Raw genomic sequence first — 6,296 nt, 5'->3', positions numbered from 1 at the left:
CAGCAATAATAGAAAAACAGAATTAAAGTAACAGTGCCGAAGCACAATGAAAAAAAAAAGATCACAATATGTACACTACCATAACATCAACGTTATGGTGCACCACTGTCTAGCATGAGGGTCCATTGTCTATTCATGTCTTGCAGAAGTTGATCCTGATGTCACCTTATCATGTGACCTTTTGCTCTTCTCTGGTTGGACTGCGTTTGTCCTTTGTTTGAAGAACTCATCTGACTGACACAACACCTGAACCAGACATGATACTACTTCCTCTCCAGAACATTGAGGATGCAGCCTCTCAGTCACACCTTATCAGACGATGACTTCAGACACATTACACAACCAATTCACACAACCCCTGTGGGTTTTGGGGTCAGGAGGAAACCGCACACCGAGACACTTAAATATGACACTTCACATTTCATCTCACTTGCAATCTCCACCTTGCCTGTGAGATCCTTTTTGCACAAAGCTTTTACAAATTAAATAAAAATAAAAAAAAATTGTTTATTGACCAAATTTCCACCACATACGATACAACTTCCCATCTCTGACTCTGTTAGGACTGAAGATTTAACTTCAGTGTTAAGGACGTGGACAAAAGTGAACACATGGCAGTGAAATAGTCACAATAAATAGTTACGATAAATTAGACCATAGGGAAGGCAATATAGCCAGATCATATCAAGTTAGGAATTTTTTCACACCAGTCAGTATCGATGATTATCCTGATAAATTGTTTTAAATGTGTAAAGACTGATCTGGGTCTTGAATGAAGATTATGGTTTTAAATTCTTATAAACACCCAAACATTTGGTTTATTCATATTTGTATATATTTTCTACAATATTATCTATATATTTCCTGACACTAGAATATTGCATGTTACTTATTATTACTGTTGTCTATTTTTGACTCTTGCTATTGTGATTGTTTCGTGAAGTTTGTGTGTGGTTTTCATATAAGCTGTCGTTTTACCAAGCCCCATTCAAATTATTAACATTTCATTCATGTATTTTGTATTAATTTTGTGTGTAATTAACTAAACGTTTATCTGTCAGAAATATTCAAATCAATCTAGATACTTGAGACATTTTAAGAAATGTTCTCTTTACTAAATATTTATATTATATTTATATTAAAGAATGATTGTCTTTCATTTCAGTGTTTTAGTTGTTATATCATTATGACCTTTGCAGTCTAATACTCTGTAACCTGTAAGTTTACTGGTGGATCAAATGTTCTGCAGCAGTTGTCACTGATGTGCCCAGCCCAGCATTTTGAAATGTAGGAGATAAATACCGGTAGTGTAATGTATAAGAGGCACAATATTTCCCAGTGTGGTGCTAGTTTGTAAATACTGTAGGTGCATCCATGCATGCTGATTTAATGGGCCTCTCTATAGGGGCTTTAAACAATCAGTAATGACTTCAGTGTAGTTTGCAGTACGTGCACCAACAGGCTCAACTGAGTGTACATAACCCCTACAGTGTCCTTGAATGAATTTACACCAAACACACAGGAGGGCCACAAAGACGAGGTTCAATAGCTTGAAATTCAAAACACTACTTTACCTCTCTATCAATGAAAAACAGTGAAAAACAGCGAAAAGTAGTGAAAGTAGAACTAAGTGGTGAGTCATGCTGAAGGTCTATTACACTATTCCTAACCCGTCTAAGAGAAAGTAAATGCTCCATTAGAAGCTTCTTTACAAACAGTGAGTCACCACACTGATGATGGGATCGGGTATAAATGCAGAACGTGGCTGGTCTCAGGCCATTTCCTTAAAAAAAAAAAGCAAATTTATATCATCTATCAAATTGCTTTAATTAGATGCTTTCACTGAATTTATACAAACTGATTTGTTATATTAATTCTTTAAAAACGTTTCAAATTATATATATAGATTATGTTAGAATGCGCATACATACACACATATAAGCACACATCCATATAGAACATACACATGTCCATTTACTGTGTAATTATATATCGTTTATACACGAACTAAAGACAAACATCTGTGTATAAACACATTCATACTCACATATACACACTGTACAAGTACACACACACACACACACACACACACACACACACACACGTATATACATGTGTATTCACTGGTGTTTGTATGTGTATATGCATATAACGCTGTGAGTCCTCCACACTGAGAGTGTGTGGGAGTTTAATTGTGAAAGGGTCCAACAGGAAGTAGTGTATTGAGGCGGGGGGTGACAGCGGTGGTCGGCGGCTCTCAGAAAATCGTGTCTCCCGGGAACTCAGCAGCTCGACGCCGCCTCCTGCTCCTCCTGCCCCCGCTGGCGACTCCTCACTGCTCGGTCTGCTCCTGGTGCTGGAGCCTCGCCGCCCGGGTCCCTCTCCACGGAACCAGCCCCTCTCTCCACCCGGTACCCGCCGCTACGGCTGTAGCCGCTAACGCTTTCTCATTGTGTCCGCTCGTGTAGCTTCGCGAGGAGCAAAGAAACACACATTTGGATTCAGGCAGCGTGAGCGCATGCTAGGAGCGAGGAGAAGCCGCTCGGTGCCCGGAGCGAGCAGCAGCAGCAGCGGCAGCATCGAGCCGGAGAAGGACCGGTCCGTACAACCCGGTGTGAGACTGACCCACAGCGAGGTGAGGCTTTTAGAAACATCTTAGCTCGAGTGCTGGCTCGTGATCTGTGGGGTTTTTGTGTGTTGGTGATGGGGATGATGATGATGATGATGGTGATGATGAAGGGGATCATCATCCTCCTCATCCTCCTCCTGTGTCTGCTGCTGGTGTCGGAGGCCATCGGCTCTTTGCTGTGCCCTCTGCCTGACAATGTGTCCTCTCCTCCGCACGAGCCCTCTCACAAACACCGGGCTCCCTCCAGATTGGATTTGACCTTTGCACGCTTTTCTTAAAATCTCAACAAAGAGGAACTACTACGAAGTCAGATCCTGTTGAGAAGAAAGTGAAAGAAGTTTCTGGACTCATAGTTTAGTGTTCATCTGGAAATGTAGGAGCCCATGCATCCTGGGAAACCCAGAGTACTTTTCCTGTCATACAAATAATCAAAATATAATATTTATACAATAATACAGTCTTAATTTTTGTCCTGGAAGTCTATTGAGCAATTCAAACCTATACATACACATAAATGTATGTTCATCTGTGTATATGTTCTGTCATTATACATCTATAGACATATACAAATGAAAAAAAAACACAAAACCTAATCAAATCTCCTGCTGTGTTGTTCATGAGTGAAAAATAAACAATATTAATCAATATTACTCGTTAGACAAAGCTTTGAATAACTCACAGTGTGCAGTGAACCGTAAAGTTTTATTTCCTCCATTGTGAAATTGATTTACCTGCGTATGAACCAGTGTTTACATTGACTTCTACAGTTTAATACAGTTTAAAAGTAATTGTTCAAGTAATTCATGTATGAATTGTCATGAAAATGTCCTGTAAACTTTTTCCTAGAAGGAGTTGGAAGTGACAGTGTGCATGTGCCACAGTCTGCTTTATCGTTTTGACATTTTGATCCCACGTGACCTTAAATGCAGCAACTTGGGTCGAGCTTGACATTTAAATATCATTTCATGCTGCGTTTCCTTCTCTTTCTCTCTCCTCTCTTCCCTCCCCCCTCCCCTTCTTCATTCATCTCTATGTCTCTTTTTTCCTCCATTGATTTGCCTGCTGGCTCTCCTCTCCTCTCCTCTCCTCTCCTCTCCTCTCCTCTCCTCTCCTCTCCTCTCCTCTCCTCTCCACCTCCCCTTATCTCCTCCCCTTTCCTCTCTAAATACTGGATGGATCTATGTGCCATCAGATTTTCATAAAAAGAGAAACATGGCCCATTTTCAACCTATAAAAAAAAAAAAACGTAAAAAAAAAGCAACATATCATGTCAAATAAAAACTTTATCCATTTTGTCCCATGTTATAAAAACTAGACTGACATCAGTAAATCTGATCCGCCATCTTCCCCCTTCCTCTCCTCCCATGTGGACACATTCTTTAAAAGAACGCAACAACACTTTATCCTCTAAGAAAACCCCAGGGGCTTAAATGTTAGCAGGGACATTCTCACACGAGTTTAGCATCCGGGGTGAGAAGTGTAATCATCTTCAACGTGAGCCCCTGGTTTAATCATGCAAGTGTTAAAAATAACCAGCAGCCTGACACAAAATCAAGGACAACAGAAACCATCAGTATCATATCACTTCACATTTTTGATCCAGTTGTTGAATGTGTTAAGATCCAATGTAAGCCACCTTTTTTTTATTTAACCAAGAGTGCAAGAGCAGACGTTGACAGAATGAACTACTGTAAATCTACTGTTTCTAAATTTAAATTAGGAAGTTAATCATCCCAAAATCTGCCATTTATTCCGCCCGCAGTGGGATCACTGTCCTTATGTTGTCCTAGGAGGAATTTATCAACCCTTAACTTCTCCTCCTCCTCCTCTTCCTCTTCCTCCATCCTCTCTTCTCATCAGTAAAGCTGGAATACAATTAATTTGTCTAGTTATTTAAAGCTAGTGCTTAAGTGGATGATGTGAGTGGATTAATTAAAACTCTGCTGTTAAGATACACACAAGTAAAAACGTTTTTTTTTTTTACTGATGCACAGAGTAGACGTATTTAAAATTGTCTCATGGTTAATATTTAACTTGCGGATTTTCTAGTACCCACATATTAAAAAAATCTTTAATACCCACATGTTTGAGTATATGTACCTACAAACTAAATGTGGGGAAATTCCTGTTTGAACATAAAAATGCCAGAAAATTAATGAAATGAATGAGAAATACAGGATATATGAAAAGCAACATTGACCTTGGATGTCCAGGAAAGTGCCACTTCATGAAAAATGTCGTGTTCTATTTCTCACTTCACCACAAACACAACTGTTTAAAACTGGTGAAATACTGTGTCACAACATCTGATAATAATATCTCACACACAATCTCTCAGAATAAACACTCGTAAAAATTTAAACAAACACGTACATACCAGAATAATAAAGAAAAAAAAGGATTTGAAATAAAACTAAATTAAACTTAATAACTATATTTATATGCATCCTCGATGTTGCCAGATCATTTTTTTGATACGTTATTTTCACACACTCTGATCGTGAATGTTATCATATATCTTCAGGCAGTTTACAAATCAGATCAAGACAGCGAGTCAAGAGTCGAACTAGTGTTTAGTGCAGGAAGGTGAGGTGTCAGCTGACAGACTAAGCACTGAGCCAAGAGGTTCCTAATAGGATTCTTACCTTTAAACCAAGCGTCTACACACACAATCACACACACGCACACACACACACACACACAACCCTCATTCTACCGCTGCTGAATTCTGAGAATACTGAGAACAGCTTTGAAAAGTAAATCCCCTCAGTAGAATGACACGAGTCGTCTCAAGGCCTGTGACCAGCCGACCGCAGCAGCAGCAGCCCACAGAGTCGGTACACAGCAAAACTACCTGTTCACACTTCTGCAAACAAATCCACACATCAACGGCACAGTGTTGTTTCTGTCTCTTCAGGGGAAAAGCACACACTTAACACTTTATACAAGCACTTAAGAAGAAAAGTCTGTCCAGGATTTGATGGCAGAGCTTTTCTAACTCAAAGTGCAGGTGCTGCTGTTCAGTGTGTCACATATTTTGTTACTGATGTGGCTTTAAAGTGATGGTTTTCAATTGCAGCCTGAATACTGGTAAACTAACCAGCAGCACATTATAACAGGGGATGACTGTTAACCTGCTGCTAATCACCAAGATCGAAGAATGTCTCGACCTAAAGTAGAAATAAAAATAATTATGAAGTGATCAGATAACCTTAAGCATTTATTTGTCATTTAACCCACATCCGCACATAAATGTAATAGGTTCTTCCCCAGCTGAGGATCGATTCCTTCACTTAGTTTGATGGCAATCGGTTCTGTACTTTTGTGTGTAATCCTGCTACCAAATAAACCAACAAATAAACAAACCAGCTAGAACAGCAAGGCCCAACAGTCCCTTTAAATTAAATCAAGCTGCACCAAATTGCACACACTCATAGTTATCAGTCCCCTGAAGGTGTCAGGTTGTTTCTTTCATCACAATCTGTGGAGTATTCTCTGGGAAATCTGTTAAAGTGTCCCCAAAGAAAAACAACAACCTTGGCCCATATACCACCCTTTCAAGAAATTTGGTTTTGTAGTTTTCCCGTAATCCTGGTAAAAGACGGAGACACAAATGGCAAAGAAAACGTAACCTCCTTGTCGGAGCAATCCAGGCTCAAGCCACTTC

Source organism: Pleuronectes platessa, chromosome 7, assembly GCF_947347685.1.
Source record: "Pleuronectes platessa chromosome 7, fPlePla1.1, whole genome shotgun sequence".
In the NCBI taxonomy this organism is placed as follows: domain Eukaryota; kingdom Metazoa; phylum Chordata; class Actinopteri; order Pleuronectiformes; family Pleuronectidae; genus Pleuronectes; species Pleuronectes platessa.
This window is presented reverse-complemented; position numbering follows the sequence as displayed.